Source organism: Felis catus, chromosome A3, assembly GCF_018350175.1.
Source record: "Felis catus isolate Fca126 chromosome A3, F.catus_Fca126_mat1.0, whole genome shotgun sequence".
In the NCBI taxonomy this organism is placed as follows: Eukaryota; Metazoa; Chordata; class Mammalia; order Carnivora; family Felidae; genus Felis; species Felis catus.
In genome coordinates this window covers 12,209,211-12,237,202 of record NC_058370.1, presented here as the reverse complement: position 1 = coordinate 12,237,202, position 27,992 = coordinate 12,209,211, and the positions used below count along the sequence as shown (strand labels likewise).

The 27,992-nt window shown below is 50.0% G+C and overlaps 1 protein-coding gene and 1 long non-coding RNA gene across 2 annotated transcripts in view; one reads left to right on the top strand and one right to left on the bottom strand.

Annotated features, from left to right (window-relative positions):
• KCNB1 (potassium voltage-gated channel subfamily B member 1) overlaps window positions 1-27,992 on the bottom strand; it is a 101,860-nt gene that overhangs the window by 71,164 nt on the left and 2,704 nt on the right. The window lies entirely within an intron of this gene.
• LOC123384287 lies at window positions 24,395-27,941 on the top strand. The gene is made up of 2 exons (XR_006595116.1): window positions 24,395-25,205; window positions 26,320-27,941. It is a non-coding gene; the product is annotated as an uncharacterized LOC123384287 (long non-coding RNA).

Sequence of the window (27,992 nt, the reverse complement as noted above, 5' to 3'; positions counted from 1 at the left end):
CTTGCCCCAAATTTGAACCTGGAAATGTCTTATGCTCCTTTCAAGACCTCCCATTTCTCATCTACCCTGAGCAAGAGAGAGGGAGAAACACACTAACAGACACTACCGAACTTCAGTGATAAGTATCCCAAAGAAGACAAATCCCATAATGTTGAAGCCTGGAAGAAGCTTAGAGATCCTCAACGTTCCCATTTCAGAGATGAGGAGACTGAGGCCCATAGAGAGGAAGTGTTACAGGGAGCAGGAGGCAGACTGGAAGCCAGGGCCTGTGAGGGCAGAGGGGTCCTCGGCTGTGTCGCGCCTGTCGGGGGGGCTTCCTTGTGGTAAAAAAATTCCTCTCAAGCTTTTGGGAAACCATCCCTCCACTCTGGAGCGACATGCCCCTCCTGAGGCTAACCCCGGGCTCTAGCTCCAGACCTGGCCAATCAGAACTGCACATTCCCCCGGTGATGCCAATTGGCTGGGTCTGGGCACTGACTCAAGCCAATCAGAGTGAGTCTGCCTGCCAGCCTAACCAAGCTCCGTTCTTAGCACAGAAAATGGGCTCTAGGTTCAGAACCTGTGGCAGGCCACGGGGGCCAGTTCCAGCTTGACGATCTAGTTCATTTTCACGGTATTCATTTTTTAAAAATGTTTATTTATTTATTTTTGAGAGAGAGCGAGAGCGAGCAAGCACAAGCCAGGGAGGGACAGAGAGAGAGAGAGAGAGAGAGAAAGGGAGACACAGAATCCATAGCAGGCTCCAGGCTCTGAGCTGTCAGGACAGAGCCCTACTCGGGCCTCAAGCTCACAAACTATGAGATCATGACCTGAGCCGAAATCTGACACTTAACCGCTGAGCCACCCAGGTACCCATCGTAGTATTTATTTTTAAACGTCTTCCATTTAGGTTGACCTACTCAACCTGGTTTGCCAGGATTTTAAAACCCTGATTTTTAAATGGAAAAGTTCCATGTCCCGAGAACCGCCTCAGTTTCCAGGCAAATGGGGGCCGGGACAGGTGGTCACTCTACTTCAATGTATGGGTAACAGAGCCCAGCTCCCATTAATGGCAGGTTCCTTTTACAATAAACTTACTTAAATTTAAAAACAGAGCTGGCTAAGGGAAAAAATACTAACAAAATAGTATACCTTTAGTGAAAGGAAATGGCAGAAAAATCACGAAAGCCACTCGTGGGTGTGAATTGTCGTTGAGAGATACTCAATGCCTGCAAGGTTGGAAACCCACGCTCAGTCCCTGGGTCAGTGGCCTACTGGCTGTTTGACCCTGGATAACTTGCTCATCCCCTCTGAGCCTTCGTGTCCTCCCCAGAGGCAGGAAGGGTGTGGGCAGGAAGGCTCTGTTAAGTCGCTAAGCATATAGGCTCTTCTCAGGGCAAGACCTGTAGCCAACAGCAGCTCACAAATCCTTGGGAGGCCTGTCACCTCCCTACTGTGCTTGCCTGATGGAGCCATGTCTGCCTGAAACAGTGCCTGGCATGTGGTTAGTCAGCTCTCAGTGAATGAGATCTCATATGGATCATTTTTCCCCCAATACTCTCTTATTAAGGTATGACTTACACATCATAAAATGTCCAAGTTTTAAGCGTTCAGCGCTTAACCATTGATAAGTGGTTACACCTGTGTAACCACCACCCCGACTAAGCGTAGAACATTTCCACCACCCAGAAAGTTCCCGCGGGCCCCCTTCCAGTCAACATCCCCAAAGGCAACCACGGGTCTGATTTCTCGCACCATAACTTAGTCTTGCCTACTCTTGGAGTCCACATAAATGGAATCATACTGTATGTTCTTCTTGATGATAACTATTACGCGTGCTCAAATGTGGGCACGCGAGTGCGCACAGACACATACACCTGCACATGTGTGCCGGGAACTCACGGACGCACCCACGCACACAGTATTTCCAAGCTGCAAATCTCTCGGCTTCAGTCTGCAGCTCGGCTTGGCCCCCCCAGGCTTTCTGGTGGCTCAGGGAGGTAATGGGGCTCCCATCCCTGGGTCCAGACCCTGGGAAGGCTCCTTCAACATCTCCTTCAGCAACTTCTTACTGGATGACCTCAAGCAAACACTTAAAATCTGTTTTCTCCTTTGTAAAATGAGATGATTAACACCCACTTCATAATAAACAACTTCCCCGGACTGACCACTTACTAACCTGCCAGCCATTGTTTTAAGGGATGCACCAGTCCTAACCCAAGTCCATCCTTCCAGCAACCTTAGGGTCTAGATATAGTTATGTATGACCCCTCTCTTATAGGTAAGGAACCCGCGGCACAAAGAGGTCCAGCAGCTTGTCCGAGGTCACACAGCAGAGGAAATGGCAGAGTTGCACATGAACTCAGTCTGGGCCACCATTTCAGTATCATGGCTCACGGGGAGACTATCAGGGTATTATCGTCTTTGTCCGCGGGCCCCGGCACATGGCAGGCGCTTAATCAATGTCTGATGTGGCTACTACCAAGAACATTTGTATCTGCCATCTCGGTAATGCCTCAGAACAACCCCATTTTGCAGAGGAGGAAACTGAGGTTCAAAGAAGTCAATTGCAAAAATTCCAGATCTTCTAATTCTGAATCCCACATTCTTGCTATTTTCCCCACTGGTGGTGATGTTCTCCCCACCAGGGAGGGATTTTGCCTGTTTTGTTTACTGCTATGTTCCTGGCACCTATAAGAGTGCCTGGCATATACCCAGTACTCAATAAATGTTCTTCCAATGGATGCGTACAGCAGGGAGCCCAGTGCCCTTCTTTACAGCAGGAGGACCTAAGACCTGGGGAGGCGTGTGACTTGTCCAAGGTCACACCGTGCGTTAGCGCCACTGAATCTATCATTTCCTCCCTGCCTGGCTCACCCTCTCTACTTCCTGACCTGAGCAGGCCAAAAGATTTGGGAGCCCCCGACGCACTCGCAAAGGCCCCCATTAATGGGAAGCTGGCACGGAGCCTCCCCAACTTCATTACACCGTCCAAGGTCGGTGCAGAAGCCTGCCAGGCCAACACTCAGGAAATGCCGGTCAAAGGGAAACAAGGCCCCGGCTTGCCAGAGCTTCTCCATTGGAGAGGGGGAGCATTCCTGGCAGAGAGGGTGGGGAGGGAGGGCCAGGCCAGCCTTTAAAAGCACTCTGCAGGGGCGCCTGGGTGGCGCAGTCGGTTAAGCGTCCGACTTCAGCCAGGTCACGATCTCGCGGTCCGTGAGTTCGAGCCCCGCGTCAGGCTCTGGGCTGATGGCTCAGAGCCTGGAGCCTGTTTCCGATTCTGTGTCTCCCTCTCTCTCTGACCCTCCCCCGTTCATGCTCTGTCTCTCTCTGTCCCCCCAAAAATAAATAAAACGTTGAAAAAAAAAATTAAAAAAAAAAAAAAGCGCTCTGCAAACACACGCTTGGACTGCAGCCCACTCTGGCCACGGTCCCCACCAAGTCAGCAGAGGAAGCAAAACCCTTGGGCCCTGCAGGACACTGCACGGGGTGCGGCCTGGGCGGGGTGGGGTCTGTGTTCGTGAGGACTGAGCCAGTAAGAGCCCACCCTGAAGATCGAGGGGAGACGGCGATGCTGGGGGAGGGGACAGACTGCCCTAGGCGGAGGGTCACTCTTAATTGTCAATCCCCAGCACTTGCACATGGATGGAAGTTTTAAACACACTGATCACTTCCTCTCAGGATTCAGGTGGGTGCTTCCAGACGCAGAGCCTGAGGCGAGGATTGTTAGGTAGCAGATGCATTGAGGAAGTACCTTTGGGAGAAGGGAGAGTGAGGGAAGCCGGACCTGCCAGGGCAGGACCTGCATTGGAAAGTGGTCTCAGCAGGCAGCTCGCTCAGCTTGAGCCCACGGGGAGCTCAGGAGTGTGGACAGCACCCGGAGCTGGTCTCACCTTAAAGCAAGAAGGCCTCCGCACCCTTGATTCGGTGAGTCACTGGCTGCAGGCCGCCCGCAGCGGGGTGGGAGCTATTGTGGGCTGCAGACCCCCAGGCAGGCCACTCCCACTGGCCGAGGGTACTAGGAGCTATTAACAGTCGGTGGGCCGCACCAGCCTGGAAAGGGGATGTGGGTGAGGCCCCATTGCATCCACCACTCATTGCAATGACTGCCCCCTCATTGCATTAATTCATCGGTACCTACACCTCCCCGCCTTAGGGCCAACCCTCACGAGAAAGGAGGAAAAAACTGAAAAGATATGATGTTTTCTTCTACCCCCCTCCATGGCAGGCCATTGCATCTGCTGTTTGAAGAACAACAACAACAAAAAAATCAAACCAAAATAAAGAAATAAAAGCACTTCACATGTCCAGGCTAACAGGATTCCAGAGTCTGCAAGGCACCGAGGGTAGCACATTGGAAGCGTGGCCTCCAGGCTCCCTGAGCTGATATGCCCGCTGCAGAGGCCTGACCCAGGACAGGATGGGGCCCGGCTCCAGGACCAGGCAGGGCAGATGAAGTTACAAGGTCAAGAAAGACAAAGCGGCCTGGCTGGGCCTCAGGGGAGGCTCCGGGACCGTCCAAGGCGGGGAGGGGGGTGGGGGTGGGGTGGCAGACCCGACCCTGTGAGGAGGTGGCATGATGGAGTAGGAGCCAGGGGGCAGAGGGTCCCTGGGAAGGTGACAGCCTGGCCTGCAGCCCCCATCCCAGCTGTGAGCCCTGAGCAGCCCTGAGCAGGGCCTAGGGCAGGGCCACTCCTCACCTTTACCTCTGCCAAGTTGAACCCTCCCTCCCCTGGGCACAGCGCTCTACAGTGAGCAAAACACCTGCAGCTCAGCATGTTGAGGTGGGTGAGCCAAGGGCTCAATGCTACACATGGGGAAACTGAGGCTTAGAGAGGTGCACAGTGACCCCCTTGGTTAACAAATGTTGATTAAGCACCTACTGCTGGGGAGACTGTAGTGAACAGAAACCCCGTTCGCGTGGAGCATATATGCAAGGGGTTCAGGGGTGTGGAGAGCAAGACAGTAACAGTTGCTCTGGAAAAGTAACAATAAAGCGGGGAAGGGAGAAAGAGTGCCGCGGTAGAGGTGGCCGTTTAACAATGGACAGTGAGAAACGGGAGAATGCCAGCTCTCGAGTTTGGCAGGTTCAGTGTTGAGGTCCCAGCCCTGGCAGAGTCTTGGGCAAATGACTGGGTCTCTCTGAGCCTCCGTTTCCTCACCTGCAAAAAGGAGGCTGTTGTGAGGAGGATGGGGCTCGTGTGGGCTGCACCTCTGGATAAGGGGCTCTCGTGATGAACCCTAAGGCACAGGCAAAATACGCTTTTAGAGCGCACTTTGAGGGCCGCTTCGGTCAGCAGCAACGGAGATCCTTGTGAGAACGTATTTCCACTAGAGACCTCCATTCTGTGATCTGGGGGGAGAGACCTGGGAGTCTGAATTCTGCTCGGGTTTGGGAACCCCTGACCTCTCAGGCTTGGGTGTGGGGTTGGCCCATGGCTGCCTCCCTGATGGAAACTCACAGGTGCCCAAAGGGGAAAGGCACTTAAGGATCACAGGGCTCAGCCGTGTGCTCCCACGATGCAGATGGGGAACCTGAAGGAAGACCAGAGAAGCTGGGTGACTTGTTCAAGGCCACACAGCTAACGAGCAGCAGAGCTGGGTCTGAGGCGGTTGACGGATGGAGAGAGTTACCAGCTGGTTCAGGTACCGAGCAGTGGGTCCCAGATAGTGGGGGTGGGATCAGTGTGAGGGCTGAACTTCACCCCAGGAACCTGCACTTCCTTCCCATTTGAGAGTGTTAAATGGCCCTCACCGGACGAGAAACAGGATCCTACTCTCCGTCGCACTCTGACCGGCCCAGGGCAGCCCAGTCTCCCAGTGAGCCCCTTCCTGCAGCCCGGTGGACCCTGCCCATTCCAAAGTGGGACACATACCAGCAGCGCTAGAGGCACTGAGATCTGGATTTCTCAGCCTTGCCGTTAGTGGAATCACCTTGGGAGCTTTGAAAAATACCAGACCGTGGGCCCACCCTAGAGATTCTGATTCAATTGGTCTTAGGGGGGGGGTGGTGGTGATGACTTGGCATTGGGACTTTCAAAGGTCCTCTCAGATGGTTCTCATGTGCAGCCGAGACTGGTTTAGCCACACGGGGACAAGACATCAACTCACACTGATCCAGTGTGAGCAGTGCTAGCTTTTCCGATTCTCCTTCAAACCTTTGGACTCCCTTAAGGGGAAAGTCCACTTTTAAAGCTAACGGGATTTTAACACCTGTCTAACACATGTACATCTCCCCTTTTAACCCGAAGAAAGCAGGTGTCAGCCTCCAGCATCGGGCTAGAATTTCACAACATGATTTATAACTAATGGTACCAACTGTTCATGATACCAAATTTCCCCGCAAAACAACTTGATTTCAGTAAAATAAGTGAATTAATTTAAAGAAGAATATTAAGCAAATTCTACTTCGGGTATTTTCCTTGGACCCAGTAGTCTATGACCCAAACTGGTCTCACTTACGTTCTCCTCTGGCCACAAGAATTGTTTCAGAGGTGAGCACGTGACTAAAATGTAGCCAGTCAGAGCCAATTCTGGAACTTTTGCTGGAATAGCCAGGAAAAAAGGCCTCTCTTTCTGCTTGTAGGATGGAGTCTGGAGAAAAAGTCACTTCAGAGAGGGGAGTGACCTTCTAAGGCCACAGGCACTAGGGCTGGAACTGAGATTTGAACCATGTGCCCAAAGGTAGTACAACTTCCAAATAAACCACATTTCTGGGGGAATTCACTGGGATCCCTCAGAACTTCTGTTACCTGGGTTTAGAGTCTTTATATGCAGCATTTGTTGAAGAAAAATTCAATAGCACCCAAGCAGGTACCTTTAAAAGCTGATAAAAGACACTGTCATTATCTTCAGCACATTCTGAGCACCAGAGAAGATTTGGCTATGTGTAAAGATTTTGGCACCCTTGTTCCTTTCAGGGTTGGATGGTAAGAAACTTCTGGTTGGAGTCTCAGCCAGACACTTCAGACTATCTCACCCACACCCCCCCGAAAGGAGTGTGATGTCTGCCTTCTGCCTACTCTGATAACCTCTGAATCCATCCATCCATCCATCCCTCCCTCCGTTTTTCTGTCTGTCCATCCATCTATCCAACACGATTTTACAGAATACTCCTAAGGAGGGAGGCACCATGCCAGGTGCAGGAGAGACAGGTGAATACAGAAACAAGTCAAGCCATCAGGGAGCCCACAGTCCACTCCAAGTGGGGGAGGGCAGGCAGTAACCAGATAATTGCATGCATGAATGTGACATTACAGTGGGAACAAGGCCAAACCAAGGGAGACAGGTAGAACTTTGAAAACCATAACTGGGGATTTGGCCTATTCAGAGATCAGAGAGGGCTTCCTGGATGAAGAAGGCACATTCGATCTGAAAGCTTCAGGATGAGCAGGCAATAACTGGGTGAAGTAGAGAGGAAAAGCATTTCAGGCAGAGGGAACAGAATGTGCAAAGGCCTTTAGTAAGTATGTGATCAGTGTGGCTGCACACAGGAAGCCAGGAGATGAAGTCGGGGGTGAGTGGCTGGTCACATGGAGCCTTTTGGACCCCTGGGAGAAGATGTGCCCCCTTTCCTCACCCCATTTTCCTTCCAGTCAAATGGAAAACTCTCACCTTTCCCCTCCTCCCTCCCTTACATGATAAAGATGTGAAGAAACCAAACACAACGCTGCCCTTATGATTTCTGGGCTTGAGAAGTACAGCAAAGCATACGCACAACGAGAGGGAGTTTGGGCTGCTTGCAGAGAAAAGGGAGAAGAGAAGAAAGAGAAAGACAAGCAGTCTAGGATTAAAATGAAGAAGGGAAGCTCCAGGAGGAGCGGAGGGCGTGCAGTGGCTCAGTGGCCGGGCTCAAATCTGCACCTTTTAGCTGCATTCTCGCATGTGTCACTCGACCTCCCTGGGCTCAGTTTCCTCATCTGTAAAATGGGGAATAATAACAGTACTTTCCTCATAGGGTGCAGTGAGGGCTGGATGAATTAACGAGTTTACCAGTCTGTCCGTAAAGAGGGACGTAGGAGTGACACGTGGGTGTTATGCGGGTCTTGTCAGAACCCAGTCTGTCTCTAAACTCCTCAGAGTCCCCAGGACAGCTGGAGGGGGAGAAGTAGCTGAGGGGACAGAGGGCCCGTGGTGATGAGCTGTATGGGACAAGCTTTGGAAGGCAGCTAAGAAATCTCCCGGGGAGACCAGAACTCCTCCCTTGAGTGAGAGCATCTCATATCTGGGGGAAGGGCCAGGTTCTACAGTTTTCTGAGTAAAAAGGAAGGGGCTCTTGCCACCTCCCTCATAAGAAACCTCTAGTTCAGGGAAGATTATCCCCCACTGTTGAACTTTGGAATCCAAAAGCACTGACCGAGGGGGCTAATGGCAAATTCTTAGAAAAAAATGCCAGGGCCCATCATGAGGGAAATGACATTCAGTTTGGGAAGTCAGGAGGAAGATATTTAAGTGGAGTCATAAAAGATGAGTTAAGGAGACCAAGGGGGCCGGGGGGGGGGGGGCTGCAAGATTGTTCTAGTTAGCACAGCATGTGCAAAGGTCCTGAGGTAAGACCCAGAATGGAGTCCTGAGGATCTGAGAAAAGAGATAGGGAGTCATTTAAAGTGTATAATATGAAGGCAGGGGTAGTTCTTATAAGCCCTTAGTGGTCAAGTAAGGGCTTTGGAAATTATCCTGAGAGCAATGAGAAATCATGGAGGGGTGAATGCCCCTCCCTCTTGCCACTTCCCCTCATCCCCATCCAAAACCTCTGTACAGATAGAGTGGATGAGACAGGAGGCAGACTCTGCATGAAATAATATGAGGCTTGAAAAACTCTCTTAAGTATCTGAAGTGGCAACGCTCATTCGGTCAGTCAACAAATATTTATTTAGTGGCTACTATATGCTAGGCACGTTTTTTTTTTTTTAATTTTTTTTTTCAACGTTTATTTATTTTTGGGACAGAGAGAGACAGAGCATGAACGGGGGAGGGGCAGAGAGAGAGGGAGACACAGAATCGGAAACAGGCTCCAGGCTCTGAGCCATCAGCCCAGAGCCCGACGCGAGGCTCGAACTCATGGACCGCGAGATCGTGACCTGGCTGAAGTCGGACGCTCAACCGACTGCGCCACCCAGGCGCCCCCTTTTTTTTTAATATATGAAATTTATTGTCAAATTGGTTTCCATACAACACCCAGCGCTCATCCCAAAAGGTGCCCTCCTCAATACCCATCACCCACCCTCCCCTCCCTCCCACCCCCCATCAACCCTCAGTTTGTTCTCAGTTTTTAACAGTCTCTTGTGCTTTGGCTCTCTCCCACTCTAACCTCTTTTTTTTTTTTTCCCTTCCCCTCCCCCATGGGTTTCTGTTAAGTTTCTCAGGATCCACATAAGAGTGAAACCATATGGTATCTGTCTTTCTCTGTATGGCTTATTTCACTTAGCATCACACTCTCCAGTTCCATCCACGTTGCTACAAAAGGCCATATTTCATTTTTTCTCATTGCCATGTAGTATTCCATTGTGTATGTAAACCACAATTTCTTTATCCATTCATCAGTTGATGGACATTTAGGCTCTTTTCATAATTTGGCTATTGTTGAGAGTGCTGCTATAAACAATGGGGTACAAGTGCCCCTATGCATCAGTACTCCTGTAGCCTTTGGATAAATTCCTAGCAGTGCTATTGCTGGGTCATAGGGTAGGTCTATTTTTAATTTTCTGAGGAACCTCCACACTGCTTTCCAGAGCGGCTGCACCAATTTGCATTCCCACCAACAGTGCAGGAGGGTTCCCGTTTCTCCACATCCTCTCCAGCATCTATAGTCTCCTGATTTGTTCATTTTGGCCACTCTGACTGGCGTGAGGTGATACCTGAGTGTGGTTTTGATTTGTATTTCCCTGATAAGGAGCGACGCTGAACATCTTTTCATGTGCCTGTTGGCCATCCGGATGTCTTCTTTAGAGAAGTGTCTATTCATGTGTTCTGCCCATTTCTTCACTGGGTTATTTGTTTTTCGGGTGTGGAGTTTGGTGAGCTCTTTATAGATTTTGGATACTAGCCCTTTGTCCGACATGTCATTTGCGAATATCTTTTCCCTTTCCGTTGGTTGCCTTTTATAGGCACAGTTTCAACACCGAGAAGACACAAGCAAAACCTGACCGACTCTCTCTCTGATGGAGCTTATGACGTAGCGAGATGAGTCAGAAAAACCTAGACTATACCAGGTGGTGAGAGGGGCTTGAAAAAAACGAAGGGACGATAAAGGAATGGAGTGTGAAGGTCGGGGAGGGAGGAGGCGAAGGTCAGAGAGCAGGGCGCGTGAAGGTCGGGGAGGGGTTGTCTAGCATTTACTACGGGGTGAGACCTAGCGAGCGACCTGTCCCTGCCAAGCGCCACTGAGTGCCCATCGTGTGCACATGCGCACGTGAGTAGGATGTAAAGACGGTTCCCTAGCACCTGTCCACTCCACCGTCAATGAAGCTCCCCGCCCAGCTGGCACTCACAGTGCATTTGTGGGGACCACAGTGACCAGCACACTATTCCACTTCTCCACAGGCTGCCGCCAGCCACGCCTCTCAAGAGCATCCTTTCGGACCCTTGCCTGACACCGTTTGCCTTTCTCTGGATCATGGGACAGTGAGATCATCCGGGTTGCCCGCTGCCCCCCACCCCCCACTCCCTTGGGGTTGGTAGGGCTGCTTCCCTGGGCCCGCTCCAGGTCAACCGGCAAGAAAAAGAAGATTAAATGGAGTTGACAACAGGTCAAGGGTCTCTGGCTGGGGAGTCACTGTGCAGCCGCTTTCCTGGGGATCGTGTCACTTCTCACAGTGCCGCCTGAGGGGACGGGCATCAGAAACAGGAAGAGAAAGAGGCGTAAGTAACAAAATCTCACTGGCGAGATGGAGGTTTGGGGACTTTCTGTGGTTTGCATTTCCTCAGGAACTGCTCCCTGGAGGGTGGATGATGAAGCATTAATGACACACGTAAGGGATGAAACCCACAAAATAACGAGTCAGGAACAAGAGTTCTGACTCCAAACATCAGTGTTCTCAGTGCGCCTGCCAGAACGCCAATCATGAGCGCCACTGAGGTGACCTGACCTCGACCTTCAAAATTCAGGCTCTGAACATCAGTTCCAACTTGGAACATCAGCGTTCCGACCTTGCCCGCTAGAGTTTCGATCACGAGTGGCGATACCCTGGCCGTGTACCCCTTGGGTCCAATTACGGATTGAGGATTCTGACAATGGATGGCAGCCTTCCCACCTTGAATCCCAGAACTGCGACCCTGAATAGCGGTGTTCCAACAACGAACATCACTGCCGTGATCTTGAACATCAGAATTCCAACCCTGGGCACCCCCATCTCTACCAAGAATTCCCGAATGTTCAAGCTTCCCAGCCTGAATTTGTAAAGCTGACATTACTTCGCAAGGATATAAAGTTTAATTGTACACAATAAACTCTTCCATGGGCCCACAGTCCCTAGAAATAAGCCAAATGCTTGCATAAGGAAGAAAGATGAAAATAACAGTAAAAATAGCACCAGCTCATGTTGGTTGCACATCAGGCACTTTGCTGAGCACTTTCCATGCTTTTTCTCATTCAGTTCTCTAGACGAAACCCCATTTTACCGATGAGGAAACTGAGGCTCAGATCCAATCCAGTTTGCTGACTTAATATTCAGTGCCTTTTACAGCAACTGCGGTAGCTTTTTCTTCCTGCTCTGGTTGGAGGTTGGGTAGGGGGATGTTGGATCCTATTAGCTAATTAGTTAAGGATTCACCTGTGAATTTCCCTGACTTGTGTTAACATCCCCTGGGGGTGACTTGGGTTTTGAAGCCAAGTCCCAGCTGGGTGGGACAGTCATTCATTCAACAAACACTTGCCACCCTGTCTTGTGCTGGACACCAGAGAGGAAGAAAAGGGGAGGGGGACCCATTGCTTCTGTCCCCCAAGCCCCACCCTCACCTCTCCCTTCTAGGCGGGAGGGCCTCAGAGGCGAGAAATGATTCCTCCTTCTCCTTCTAGCCATCAGAAGGCTCTCTGCTTCAAGGATCAAATGTGGAGCCCTAATGGCTGAAAGTGGTCCACAAGACCACTCTGTCTGGCCCACTCAAATGTTTTAATTTTTAAAAAACTACTTGCCAACATTAGCAACTTGGGATGTCTCATATGAAAAATAAAATCGCGGGGTGGGTCCAGAACCCAGCCCAGAGCTGAACAGCAGCTGCCTCTCTTGATGGGCACATATGCCCCAGTCCCCACCACTCCCTGCTGCCTCCTTGACACTGAGGCTGAGTGTTAACTGTCTTGCTCATTGAACTTGCCCTATTACAGTTCTTCCATCCACCTGCTTCACTTGTTATCACTACCCACCTGGCCCCTGTGGCCATCTGAGTCCGAGGTCCCAGCTTTGGCCTCCGTGTCCCAAGGCAGGGAGCTTGGGGAGGTACCTTTTCCTTGATAGAGTCACCGGGACTGAAGGACTTTCCACACTCCTCACCCCCAGGACTTCTGAGTCTTTCTTCCTAGCAGGCAGGGCCGGCTTCACGGGGGGTGCAGCCTGCATGGTCCCACGGGGCCCTGTGACCAGAAGGGCCCCGAGTTTGGCTGCGTGCTCTGCTGTCGCTGTCTTGAAATGCTTAGGGGTTTTTGCACAAGGGGGACTGCATTTCATCTCGCAGCGCACCCCTCCCGCCACCCTCAGATTCTGCAACCAGCCGGGTCAGCATATCACTCAGTCATGAGGGGCATCCGGTACGCGCGCGCGTGCACGCGCACGCACGCGCACTTCTCTAATCTGTCTGGAAAACCACCTCTTTGGATTGATCTGTTCTCTTAATCAGGAGGCCGGCAAGGGTCTCAGGCTTTTATGTAGGGGTGGGGGGCGTGGGGGCAGCAACCTGGACCGAGAGGGAGGGGGACTAGGGGACTTGCCTTGGGTTGCATTTACACAGAGCTTTATGTAAGATAAAGCTGCCTACCCTCCAGCCACTCCCTGGCACAGGCGTCGTGCGAAGCATTCGGGCAGGCAAGGTGTCATCAGAGGCCTCGTTAGGGCAAGGTGTGGGGTCGACTATCTTTCTTCTCTCCCTCTTGAGAAAAGGAGGCGAAGATGAAAAACAACATCATGAACACAGCACGTGCGCTTGGCCCGGCTCAGTGCTGGCCGCTCCGGCGGGCACATCTTTCCTGCTTGACGATGCCATACCCATTTCCCAGCTGAGAAAGCTGAGGCCAGAGATGAAGGGTCTGTCTGCCCAGGTTTTCGTAGCTCATATGGGGCAGTGTTGGGATTATGAACCCAAGCGTCCAGAGTTCTTTCCACTTATGTACCAGGGAGGTGGCACAGCAGATGAGGGAAAACACCAGTGAGGAGAAGGGTGTCCGTGCCCAGGTGGCCCTAACTTCAAAATAAAGCAGAGAGACATCCTATCTTGGGAAGAGTGTAAGGGCCATCAGATCCAAACTGGTCGTTCAAGGTCAGGGAGGGCCTTTCTGAACAGGTGACATAGGAGCCGAGATCTGAAGGATGAGAAAAGGCAGCTGGTGTTGCAAGATGCGGAGTCAGAGGACCAGAGAGGTTAAGTAATTTGCTCAAGGTCACACAGGTAGCTTGTACCTTCATTCCCTCTGGCCATCCTCCAAAGCCCTCCTGACAAAGCCCCTACTCTGCATCAGGCCCCGAGGCGACTTTAGAATACAGGCCGGCAAACTTTTCCTGTAAATGCTATTGTAACTAAAAGCAGGTTCAGATAATAGGTAAGTGAATGTGGCAGGCGTTCCAGTAGAATTTTATTAATGAAACAAGCAACCCACCTACCCGGCTTTAGAACACAGAAATGAATACCAAACAGTCCTAGATTTTGAGAACTTCCTGCCTTACTCATGGAGATAAGACAAGGTCAGAAGAAAATAGAATAGAATCCAAGAGGAAGGATGCTAAATGGCGCAACAGAGAAAGAACTTGAAGAAAGGTTGCTTCTGCAATTCGGGAAGGAAGGAGGTCAAGTACAGGTTCTCAGAAAGGACCATCTGCCCTGTGAGGCCCTCTCTGACCACACCCTCTTGTTCTCTGTCAAAATACCTTGCTTCAGGGGCACCTGGGCGGCTCAGTCGATTAAGCGTCTGACTCTTGGTTTCGGCTCAGGTCATGATCTCGTGGTCTGTGAGTTCGAGCCTCATGTTGGGCTCTGTGCTGACAGCTCAGAGCCTGGAGCCTGCTTTGGATTCCGTGCCTCCCTCTCTCTCTGCCCTTCCCCTGCTAGCGCGCACTCTCTCTCTCTCTCAAAATAAATAAACGTTAAAAAAATTTTTAAAAAAAACCCACCTTGCTTCTATCCTTCACAGTTATACACATTATGCTCTGTGATTATTTTCATTTACTTTTTTTTTTAATGCATCTCTCTCTCCAGTAGGCTGTAAAGTCCATGGCGGCTGTAGATTTGCCAGCTTACGTTTATTTCCCGTCTTGGTAGCAGCACTTAATCTCTCCTTGGGGTGCCATCTCCTTTACTTCCATCTCGGGGTCCCCTCCCAGCTCTAAGATGTGATCCACACTTGGCGAGGTGATTGGCTTAGGGACAGGCCAATGAAAACAGCCCTGGGGTTTTGGTGGATCTACTTGGAAAGAAACTTGCTTCCCACCCCCTCCCCACCCACCATGGAAGCCTGCAGTTGCTGGAGATTATCTTTCCAGCCACGTTACAGCCTGCTGAGAAGCCAGAGCTTAGAGATATCGGAGACTAAGTATTGATGGCATATTTAAGCCCCTGGATCCAGCCCTGCCTGAGGCCATCCCTAACCCAGGACTTTTCAGTTACATTTTTTGCTTAGGTCCATTTGAGCTGTATACTTGTTACTTGCAACCAAAAGAATCCTAACCAATGGATACACAAGTGCTTCCCAAGCACCCAGCATGGTGCCTAGCATACAGTAACAAGCCCGTGGATGTTTGTCACACAAACAACATTGTGGCATTGAAGCAGGACCTCAAAACAAGCACACGTATCCATACAAAGTTACAAGAACCAGAGGAGACCAGAATGGAAGCTAACTTTGAATCCAGGAATGGGAGAGGATGACTGAAATTGTGGTCACTATTTGAAACAATAATAAATGATGTGTACGCATATGCACGGCACAGGAGATGGAGGAAAGTCGATCCCTCCAAAGAGACGCTGGGAATTCCAGGCATGAGAGAAGACGGAAGACAGGGCCAATATCATCATCCCATCTCTACCTTCGTTTTGCTCCTCACGTGCCCCTGGCAGGGGAGTCGTGGGCTGCCTCACTGGGGCCCTTGGGTCCACGAGGACTCTACGAGGCAGAGCTGGCCAAGGTGAAGGGCCCCGTGGATCACACAGGCCTTGAACGACTCCAGGATGGGCCCTGGGTAGCAATAAGTGAAATATGATGACCTATTTTTAGAAGCTGTTTGATTCCAGGTCCATTACCTGGTGGATGTGAGTGATGGTGTGGAACTGGCAAACGTAACATTATTCTCGTAGACGGCGTCCGCCTGCCAGGCCACAGTGGGCAATTATGGTGGAGACCAGCCTTGTTGCAGAGCAAAAATGGAACAGTCAGGGCATGAGGAAAACACCTCAAGTGTCTAATTTGATTGTGTCTCCTTGTTGTGAATGAAGGCCAGAGGCCACTTCTTCCTGGCCCAGGAAACATGGGCCTGAGAGTAGGCAGGTAGAGACCAGGAAGGTGGGAGGATACGGAGGAGGTACACCTGAGAGACCCTTGTTTGTAGGGGAGATCCCTCTGACCAATCATCACATGATCATGCAAGTTTCCACACTCATTCACTCAACAAACATTTACTAACACTTAAGCAAAAATAATAACAACAACAATAGTTAACTTGTACTGAACACTTGCTGAGTGCCCATGACTGCTCTGAGTGCTTCAGATAGAACTGTCAGGGTGCCTGGGGGCTCAGTTGGTTAAGCATCCGACTTAGGCTCAGATCATGATCTTAGGGTTCATGGGTTCGAGCCCCGCGTCGGGCTCTGTGCTGACAGCTCAGAGCCTAGAGCCTGCTTCAGATTCTGTGTCTCCCTCTCTCTCTCTGTCCCTCTCCCACTCATGCTCGGTCTCTCAAAAATAAATAAACATTAAATTTTTTTTTTTTTTTTTTTTTTTTAGATAGAACTGTCACCCTGGCTGTTGTGAGACTCCTCAAATTATGGATCAGGAAGTCAAAGCCCAGAAAAGTTAAGTCATCCTCCCAAGGACACACAGCTTGAATCGTCACTGAGCTGGGATTTGAGTCCGGCCAGTCAGGCTGCAGAGCCTGCTTTTTTAAGCATTCCTGTCTCTCTGTGGGCCAGGCCTGGCATCACATAACAACCCAGAAGCTACACTTAACAGTGTTTTGTGCGAGGAAGGTATGAACATCAGGTTTTTGGAGCAGAGAGGAGGGAGCAGCCAGTGCTGCCTGAAGAGGATGTGGGTGGTGAAGAAAGGGGACAAGGCAGAAGAATCAGTCTGGCCCAAAGTATGGAGCAGGACTTTTGCATTCTGGGAATGCAAAACGCTGAGTGCGGTATGAGTAGGGGGGTCGTGGACAGGGTATGGGCAGAGTGAATATGGAGCGGTTGGCTGGAGCCTTGAAGGCCAGGCTAAGGAATTTGGGCTTTATCCTGGGAGTAGTGAGAACCATGGAGGGGTTTTTGGAAGGGGGGATGTGAGCAGATTCTATCTGAGAAAGATGCCTCTGGTTCTCTGCAGAGGATGAATTGGAGGAGGAAGGCTGGAGACAGGGAGGCCAGTGTGGAAGTTCAGTGGAAAGGTCAAGTTCCAACAGTGACAGGTCACCCTCTGGTCTCATCTCCCCACCTCACGGGCTGGCTCACTCTGCTTCAGCCACAGTGGCCACCTGGCTGTTCCTTGACTGACCCAGACATGCTCCTGCCCCAGGGCCTTAGCACATGCTGTTTTCTCCATCAGGAACACTCTTTCCCCAAAAGTCCACATACCTCCTCCTCACCTCTTCTGATAGTCTTTATTTAGTTGGCATCTTCTTGGTAAGCCCTTTCCTATGCCCCCCCCCCCCACCCCGGTCAAATACACTCTCTCCTTCCTGCTGACCTTTCTTCATGGCATTTGTTATCAACCAAAATACTACATTATTTGATATTGTAATCTCATGCAAAATACTCCAGTTTTTATCTGTAAAAGATGAATATTTAAAAAAAATTTTTTAACGTTTATTTATTTTTGAGAGAGAGAGAAAGATTCAGAGCACAAGCAGGGGAGGCGCAGGGAGAGAGGGAGGCACAGAATCCGAAGCAGGCTCCAGGCTCTGAGCTGTCGGCACAGAGCATGATGCGGGGCTCGAACCCACTGACTGTGAGATCATGACCTGAACTGAAGTCAGACGCTTAACTGACTGAGCCATCCAGGCGCCCCTAAAAGATGAGTCTTTTAAAACACAACCACAATAACATGATCATACCTGAAAAAGGGCATTAATTCCTCAATAGCACCAAATATCCAGCCCGTGTTCATCTTTCCCAGTCATTTCACGACTCCTTTTTCACAGTTGCTTTGCTCTGGTCAGTTTCCGTATTTGTTAATGCTTTGAATGGTTTCACTCTCTCCCCTACTAGAATATTAGTGCCATTAGAGCTGGGATCTTTATTTTGTTCTCTGCTGTGTCCCCAGTACCTGGCACAGGGCCCGGCACACAGTAGGTGTTCAACAAATCTTGCTGAATGAACACAGCCAATCATAATCATACAGCTGACACTGATCTTGTGGGCATTACGTGTTTCTTATCGTCATTTACCCTATCACCTTATCTAATCCTCATAACGTCTTTGTGCAGCAGGGGCTACGATTGGACCCATTTTACAGAAGGGGAAACTGAGCCATGTGGCTCAAGGACTCACAGCTAGAAAATGGCCAGAGCATAAGACCTGAGACACAGACTGGGCGTCCGTGGATGCTGATGGAGGCTGAGGGTTTACGGCTGCCCGGAAACTGCCCCCACATCCCACATAGTCTTCACACATTCCTCTGCCCCCACCCTCCCCCACCCAGGCCGCCATCTTCTCTTGCTTGGAACATTGCAACATCCTCCTGGCAGCTGGTCTTCCTTTATTTCTGTAAAATGCCCACTTTCCAGGCAACGTCCAGGGGGTGGACGTCCACGATGCACAGGACAGCCCCTCACAACAAAGAATTATCCATCTTCAAAGGTCCAAAGTGCTGAGGTTGAGAAACCAGAAGTATCCTGCATCCAGAGCTTAGCTGAAGTCCATGCGAGTCAGACTTCCAAAAATGTGTTAGTGATAGCAATGAAAGTCCCAAAGTTGGTACGCCAAATTGCTTCTTTCACCAGTTAGTGTGTATTCTCAGTTATCTTTAGGATAACACCTTTCATTCCTTTGACAAACATTTACTGAGTGCCCGCTCTATGGCAGGCACTCTTCTAGGCACTGGGGACACAACAGTGAACAAAACGGACAAGAGCTCTGCCCTTTGAAACTGGTATCCAAGTGGGGAACAGAAAAAGTAATTGCATAGTTAAGTAATTGTATGCTATGTCAGGTGGAGAAACATAAAGCAGGAGAGGGGAATGGAGAGTGTTGGGGATACTGTTTTATAGGGTGGTTGGGAATGCCTCGCTAAGATGACATTCGAACTGAGATCTGAAGAGTGTGGGCAGTGAGTCTTACGGCCATCTGCAGGAAGACTACCAGGCAGAAGAAACAGCAAATGCAAAGGCCCTGAGGTGGGAGAGTGGTATGCCTGAGGAATAGCAAAGAGGCCACTGTGGGTAGACTGCAGCGACGAGAGAGGGAGGGTGGTAGAGAAGGAGGCCGGAAGGACGTTGGAAGGGAGAGGAAAGATGCCAGACAAGGGCCCTGGATGACAGGACTTGAGCTTTTTCTCCGAGGGAGATGGGAGCCATGGGAGGATTCTGAGCAGGGGGGTGAGCAGATCTGACTCAGAAGTTCCTCTGGCTCCATGTGGAGGACAGACTGCGGGGGTGTGGGGAGGTGGGAGCACAGACAGGAAGAGGCTCCTGCAGTGGTTCGGCTAAGAGAGGAGGGGGACCTGAGTCAGGAACGCAGCAGTGGGGCAGAGAGAAGTGGCCACATTCTGGGCAGGTGTCACTGACGTGTGTGTGTGTGTGTGTGTGTGTGTGTGACTGGCATCCCACAAAGCTTTCTTCAGTGGAAAAGGAGAATGGGGGGGCCATGCTGGATGTGTCAGGGACTGTCCCTTATCTCTGTCAACAATTACCCAGACGGCACCTCTCTACATCCCCAGCACGGTGTGCAGAACTCTACATCTGTCAGGACCTCTGACTCTCCTTACCCCAGGGCTCTTCCCAGGAGTCAAAGTCATCTGGAGCCACAAATGGTGCTGGGAAAACTGGACGCTCACGTGCAAAAGGATAAAGTTGGTCCCTTACCTTACACCACACACAAAAATTAACTCAAAGTGTTTCAAAGACCTAAACGTAAGACCTAAAAGTATAAAACTCTTAGAAGAAAAGATAGGTGGAGGACATTGGATTAGGCAAGGACTTCTTCGCTTTGACACCAAAAGCACAGACAACCAGAGAAAAAAATAGACACATAGGACTTCATCAAAATTAAAAACTTAGGTGCATTAAAGGACACAATCACTCAAGGGAAAAGGCAACCTACAGAATGGTAAAAAATATTTGCAGGTAGGGGCGCCTGGGTGGCGTGGTCGGTTAAGCGTCCGACTTCAGCTCAGGTCATGATCTCACGGTCTGTGAGTTCGAGCCCCGTGTCGGGCTCTGTGCTGACAGCTCAGAACCTGGAGCCTGTTTCAGATTCTGTGTCTCCCTCTCTCTGACCCTCCCCTGTTCATGCTCTGTCTCTCTCTGTCTCAAAAATAAATAAAACTTTAAAAAAAAATTAAAAAATTTGCAGATCACACATCTGATAAGGGGTATTATAATACCCAGAATATATGAAGAACTCTACAACTCAACCACCAAACACAAACCACTTGATTAGAAAATAAGGAAATTACTTGAATAGACATCTCTCCAAAGAACGTGCACAATGGCCAGCAAAGCACACGAAAAGATGCTCCACATCACTCATCATTAGTGAAATGCAAATCAAAACCACAACGAGATACCACGTCACACCCAAAAGAGTGGCTGTTATCAAAAGAACAGAAAATACCAAGTGTTGGTGAGGACTGGAGAAATTGGAACCCTTGTGCACTGTTGGTGGAAATGCACCATGATGCAACAATATGGCGGTTCCATGGAGGTGATCGAATTACCACACGATCCAGCAATTTCACTACCGGCTATGTACCCAAAAAAATTTAAAGCAGGGTCTTGAGGAGGTATTTGTACCCCCGTGTTCATGGCGGCATTGTTCATGGTAGCCGAAAGGTGGAAGCAAGCCAACCATCCATTGATGGATGAAGGGCTAAACAAAGTATGGCCCGCACATACAATGGAGTATTATTCAGCCCTAAAGAGGAAGGAAATCCTGACACAGGCTATAACATGGATGAACTGTGAAGACGCTGACCTAAGTGAAATAAACCAGTCATAAAAAGACAAATACAGTATGATTCCATTTATATGAAGTACTTAGAGCAATCACCTTCATAGAGACGGGATGATGATTGCCAGGGGCTGAGAGGTAGGGAATGAATTTAACAGATACAGAGTTTCAGGTTTGCAAGATGAAAACGTTCTGGAGACTGGCTGCACAGCAATGTGAATACACTCAACCCTGTTCAACTACACACCTAAAAATGGTTAAGAGGGTGAATTTTATGTTATATGTATTTTGCCATAAATAAAGCAAGAAATCATCTGGGGGTTATATTCCTACTGTGGGGCCCAGGCAGAAGTGTTTCTCAAAGCTCAAGGGACGTGGACTTTATCGGTGAAATTACCTATGAAAATAATGCTTGATGCTAACCCTGTGTCTCCAGTGGTCCCATCCAGAAGCCTTTGGGGGCAAGGTCCTTATGGATCAGGAGCCAGGAACACCCCCAAGTCAGGTGGGAGACACCAAATACACCTCTCCCCTCACAGCATTCTCCCTACGGTGAGAAGGCAAAGCTGGGGGTGGCATCCCTGGGCTCGCTTCTTACTTCCGGAAGGCTAGCCACACGGCACAGAGGCCAGACCACGGGCTCCCGGTCAGGGAGTCCTCCTATTCCCTGTGTGACCGTGAGCCAGGCACTTTGCCTCCCGGGGTCTCAGTTTCCATGGCGGCAAGACGAGGGTAATTTTCCCTCCCTTACTGGGTGATGTGGGAATCAGATCTGGTGGGCATGTAATGTTCTTTGCACTGTGCTTGGCTCTCCTCACTGGAAACCGTGAGTGGTAGCTACGGCTGCCATTGTTTCTCATTTTATCGGGGAGGGATGGGGAAGGGGTCGACACAGCCCGCTGGCCCTGGGTTTTCTTCTTTTAAGACCATCTCCGGTGGGGGTGTTGTCGTAAGAGGCCTTTCTGGCCCGCAAGACAATACTAGGACACTGATGACGAAACATTTCCCACAGATCTTTGGCTCGCTCCCCCAGGACCAGATCCGAAGTCAGGGATCCAAGCACAAGTAGCTTATGTGGGAAGGGATCCCAGAAAACCCTGGTAGGGGAGAGGGGATGTGAGACGGGGAAGGGAAAGAAGCAAACTGGGTGTATTGTCAAGCAAGGAACTACTTACTGTAGGCACCTGGAGCTTAATTCTTCTCAGGAGCCCAGTGTAGACCATCCGGTGCTGAGTTATACCCCCCTCCAGGGTGAGGGAACTGGAGTGTTTGCAACCTTCCCCCATCAGGCAGCAGTTGAGGGCTACTGGGTGGGGCATTAGGTCCCTGTCTTTACTGGACTCCACTGGCCAGAGGGAGCCTCTAAGGCAAAGAACAGCAGGTGCTGGTGGCTGGGAGTTGGGCTAGTGGCCCCGAAATGGTAAGAGCTAAAAGGATCTGGGTAAGACCTGCATGGCCTCTATCAGGGCTGAGTCCCGACGGCCCCTCTTGCTGTTGAGCAAGTTATAGAACTTCACCTTACCATGAGCATGTACTTACTTATCTGGCAGGATCATCAGGAGGATGAAACGAGACAATGACAATTAAAAGCAAAACAAAACAAAACCCCCCGACAGTTACTGAATGCTTTCTCTGTGCCAGACCCTATTCGAAGTGCTTTGCGTGCATTAACCCATTTAATTTGGTAGCAATTCAAGGAGACAGGCACTGTTACTGCCCTCATTTTATGAGCGAAGGACCCAGGGCACAGAGAAGCACAGCGTTTCGTCCCAAGTCACACGGTTAGTGAGTAAAGGAACCAAACTTTGAACCTGGGCAATCCAGCTCTAAAATCAGGGCTCCCATCCATGATACTATTAAGTCTAGGAAGTACACAAAGTCCTGGGTATGGAGTTGGTGTTTATTATTCTCTTTCAGTTAATGAAGCTTTGGCCAAACGTTCATTTGGCCAACACTTTCCTTCCTAAGCATTTTCACATTTTCACATCTTGTAGCCTTTCAAACCCCCCGGGAGACCCACTGCCAAGGTGCGATCCTGATCGATTCCAAAGGAATGGAAAGATCTTTGAGCCTTGATGAGGGTACCAGTGAGGTCAGAAAGGCCTGGAAATGGTCCCTGACCTTTCACCAGCTCGATGCAGGACCCAGGCTGGTTGAAGCATCCTCCGTGTTTCCTTGTATCAAAAGGGGGTACGGCATCTCTGAAGCCCGACTTCAATGCCTTACATCCACTATCTTACTTAATCCCTCGGGCAACCCCATGAGGTGGGTTTTATTATCATCCTCATCTACCGACTAGAAAACAGAAGCTACGGTTGCTGGGATTCCAACCCAGGACTGTGTGACCCCCACAGCCAGGATTCTGGATCTCTGCAATTTTGTCTCCAAGGAATAAATACAGACATCTAGGATGACTGACCTGGGGTGGCAAGAACCTCAGCCGGACGACTCAATGATAATACATGAAGCCCCCTGGCTCAGGTCAAGGAAGCAGAAGCATCATCACATTAGAGGCATGAAGTCCCAAAGGGGCAGTCAGTGACCCGGCAATTAACAACACTGTAATAGGAGAGGTTGCCAACCAGGGGTGTAGCTATCGAATGCTGACCACGTGCCAGGCACTTTATGCAGCTTATCTCCTCATGCCCCTCTGAGGTGGGCTCCCTTATAATTCCCATTTCCTAGATGAGGAAACTGAGTCACAGAAGGAAAGGAACTTCCAAGGTCATATTACTGGCAAGCCATGGAGTTGAGACAGAATCACATCTGCTGGACCCCAGACATGATTCTTTTTCTTCTTTTTTTTTTTTAGATTTTATTTTTATGTAATCTCTACACCCGAAGTGGGGCTCGAACCTACAACCCTGAGATCAAGAGCTGCACACTCCCCGGACAGAGCCAGCCAGGTCCCGCCCCCACCCTTTCACCTGAGATGATTCTTAAGCAAATCTGTGGTGGGCAAAATACTGATCACTGCCATTACATAAAGACCATTCCTGCTTTTGAATATAATAATATATAATGATGATTATTCACACATATAAAGTACTTTCCACTTGCAAATTATATTCACATCTGAAATCTCACTGAGTCATCAAAACAGCCCAAGAGGTGGGCATGGCTATAACTACCATTTGGCCGATGAGCTTACTGAAGCTCTGACAGCTTGAAAGGTCTACCCAAGATTCCAGGATTAAGAAACGCAGGCTGGGAGCCAGACCAAGCTGGGTTCAAACCCTGGTCCAAACCCCATTTTCATTCCTTCAACAAATATTTGCCGAGCATTTGCTTATGTGAGTTCTAGCAAGTGACTTCACCTCTCAGAGCCTCCATTTACTCTCTGTGAAAGAATCCGTTGAAAAAAAATTTTTTTAATATTTATTTTTGAGAGAGAGAGAGCGTGAGTGGGAGAAGGGCAGAGAGAGCCAGAGACACAGAATTCGAAGCAGGCTCCAGGCTGTGAGCTGTCAGCACAGAGCCCAACACGGGGCTCGAACTCACAGACCGCAAGAACGTGATCTGAGCTGAAGTCAGACACCCAACTGACTGAGCCACCCAGGTGCCCCTGAGTCTTAATACCCCTCATCAAAGCCATTCTTTCCCGCATCTGAAAATGCCACACTTGCTTCCCCCAGGCTTCCTTGCAGTGAGAACATGAGCATGTGACCAGATCGTGGCCAATAGGATGTGAAAAGAAGTCTCATAGAGCCTCCTGGGAAAGGTTTGCCTCTCAGAGAAAAGGTGGTACACAGGAGGAAATATCCCTCTTCATTGGGTGGATCTCATGGGCCTACATTAGCCCTCTTGTGACATGAGGCATCCAGCCTGAGGACCAAGCCAGCTGGAGGACTCTAGATTCTAGAATCCTGATGGCATCATGGAGCCATTAACCAGAAACCAGCTACCTTGGAGCTTTCTGTTATGTGAGAATCTTCCCTCTTGTAGAGGCCACTTTGAGTCTTCTATTTTATTACTTGCAGTCCAAACTGGCAGATTATCTGATAGGATTGTTGAAGGGATTTCAATGAGATAGGACATATAAAGTACCTCTAATCAGTGCCTGGCACCATAAACAGTAGCCAATCTGGAAATCAGGAAATTATCTCAGACTGAGATATATGCCGTGAGACTATTCCAGGGAGGGCAGACACTCCTGGCCTCACAAATTATTTCCCTCTTGCTCTCCTGCTAAGAAAAGCCTGTAGAGTTTTCCGAGAAAGCAGAAACCCAGTGGTGGCCCAGGACCACAGCCCTGCCGCTCCAACGGGGCTGACCCCAGCTTCCCAACAAGAATCAATCACGTTGCCTTTTGCCTAATGGATTTTGATTTCCACGCCCCTGACGGTGAAGGCTAGGGCCTGTGCTTTGGCTTGCCTCCCGTTGCCGAACATCCCATCAATTATTAACAGCGTCAGCTCTGTCTTCCAGTACTGCTATCAGAAGGAAATAGTTGTCGCAACTCAGCCCACCTGGTCATAGAGAAGGGACTGCGCTCATTATTTATAGCAAAAAAGCCCCACCTACTCCTACGCGCACTGTGCTAAATCTTGACAAACATGGTTTCTTGATGACCCTGCAAGGTGGGCCTTTTAGCTCCAATTTATAGGTGGAAGGCTAGGGTTTACGGAGGCGAAGAACGTACGTGAGGCCCGAAACTGGGGAGGTGATGCGGCTGGGCCCAGACCCCTGGTCTGTCCTTGCTCTAAACACATGAGGTAAGGTTGTTTCTGTATCTCACAACCACCTGGGAATGATCCTTCATTTGACCATCTCCTTCTATGGTCTCCAAGAAATTTCCATAGGCTCTACTGTTCTGACAAGCAAGACAACCAAGTGGGGGGATGGACGGGGTGGGATGGGCAAAGTGCAGACAACTGAAGGAGGCCAGAGGCCCGGGAAGCTGGGCTGCAGGCAGGCAGTGAGGAAGGAGAGACAGAGCCCCCAAACCTGAGACACCCTGACTGACGGATTGCTTGATCCATTCATTCATTCATTCCACATGTAGTTATTTGGAGCTCCTCTGCACCAGGTACCTTGATGGGTGCTGGGAACAGAGCAGCAAATACAACTCGGGGCACTCACACTCTTGAGGGGGAGAAAGGAAAGGAAGCAAATGCAATTTCAGATGGTGCTTAAAGCCTATGCAGGAAAGACCCTGAGTGAGGTCGCAGAGAGTAAGGAGGAGGAGGCTGTTTTGGACTGGAGTTAGGAAAAGTCTCTCTGCGGAGGGGTTATTTGGACAGGGACCTGCTCAAATGAGGAATGAGAAGCAGCTGGCCACGGGACAAGTTGGGGAAGAGCACTGTAGGCAGCAGGAATAGCAAATGCAAAAGTCCTGAGGAAGGCTAAAGCCTGCCCCGTTTCAGGAATAGCAAGGAAGCCAGTGGGTCTGGAGCCCAGTGATTGACAGGAGATTGAACAGGTGAATTCAGAGAGGACGTGGGGACCGATTCAGTAGCGTCTGGTACGCCATGGTGGAGGGAGTGGATTTTATTCAGAGTGTTGTGGGAAATCTCTGGAGGATTTTAAGCAGATGAATAATGTGATCCAATTTATATGTTGAAAAGCTCACTCTGGCTGTGTGGGCAACGGATCGCAGGGGGCAAAAGTGGAAGCGGGGAGACTAGGGAGGAGTCTGTGGCATTAAATCATTATGGAAAGAACAAGGTCTTCAAAATCACACTTGGGTTTGAACTTCTGGCTACTCCTGTTTGCTTGCTGTGTGACCTCAGGCAAGTTATTCAACCTCTCTGAACCTATTTGTGAAAGGTGGGATAACAACAGAGAGCTGGTGTAAGGATTAATTGTGTTGTTGCATTTCGTACACAGTAAAATATTTGATCAATGGTGGTCAGGATTTCTGCTGAGGATCAATGAGCCTGCCTGCCTCCCCATCTCAGTTCTGCCTGAAGAATATCCTAGACTGTCCATCTGCCAGGAATGTGAGCTGACAGCCTGAGCCTGGGATCACGGAGAGGTCATGAAGCTCGTCCCTGCGAGCGGATTAACCCGAGGGCAAGATGAGGCTGTTTATTGCCAGACGGCGTCTTTTGCAAGCCTGAGCTCCCCTATCTTGCTGCCAGACTCCAACCCAAACACGGTCCTTTGCCTGCTTCTTCTGTGGGAGGGCGGCTCGACCCCTGTGGCCCCTCAGTCTCATGTCTTAGGGACAGGACAGGGAGGGGGAAGAGTCATGTTTGGACCTAAATAGGGTGTGTGTAGGAAGAACCCATGTCAGGCCTGGAAATAGCAAAGTAAGTCTGCTGATCCTAAGCCGGTTAAGGGTGAGTGACTGTCTTAAGAGGGAGGTTTTTTGGACACGAAACCTAGGGCAGGATTATGGTCAGAGGCAGCCCACAGAAGAAGAAACCAGGCCTAGAAATCTCTACTTAGGGTTGCCAGGGAAGAGAGAAAACCTTCAGGCCTCCCTCCACGATCCTACCAGCCACCTCCTCTTGCATTCATTCTCAGAGGCCTCTTTCTGGGCAGCCAGATCTAGTAAAAGGACCCAGCCTTGCAGGTGGATCTTCAGTAATGGGCTACCTAAGCCAGGGGAATCCCACAAGGAGAGGCCAGGCCGGGCAGGAGGCAACCTGAGCAAATACATGATGCTGACACATATGCTTCCTCCTGGCTTTTTCTTTTTGCCACGAATACATTTACCTACCTGCTCACTCCACCCCCACCCTCCTCTTGGCCCCACTCTTCGAAAGTGAGTTATGTCCAACATATCTTTCCCAAAGTGGTCTTCCTGGATTTCAACATCAACACTTCTCTTTTCTGGCTCCCCCCGGGCCTCCCACAACCTCTTTTAGAGTGCTGAGCACACTGTGTTGTCATTCATTCCCGACACCCTGCCTGTTGGCCACCTGAAGACAGGCCCCATCTCTCCGAGGCATTCCCAGAAGCCAGCTCAACACAAAGAAGCCGCTCATCAACCAGTGACCCCCTTCCCTGGCCTGTCCCCCCACCCCAAGTCTTCCTCAGTCTGTTACAGCCTCTGCCTTTACCCAACAGCACACTGGTCCACTCAGTGTGACTGAAGCCTTTCTGTCTCCTGCTTCATTTTCCACACTGCCTCATTTTTCTCTCTCATTTCAAAATTTACATCCTCTTCCGACAGCCCAAGCATCTTTACAAGCTGCACCAAATCATTCTTGGAATAAACTCACCAAACAAATAAAGAAAGAACAAACCAGGGGTGACCCTTCGCCCACAAGCATCCACAGCCAGCTGCATTCGTCATGCATGCACACACCCACCCCTGAGACTCTTTGCCTCATTTTCCTTACTTATGTTAAAACTGCCTGACAGTATTTCAGTGTCCTCCACGCATGTCTGTAAGCTGCTTCCATTCCTTCCTTGGGGCAAAGTGGGGTTATGAATACAGGGATAAGTATTAGAATCGCAGGTGACCACCCCCCCTCCAGTCTGGGTCTAGGACTCCACAAGGGAGCACTGTGTATACAGACCACACTCCACTCCATCCCAGCAAGGTTTTC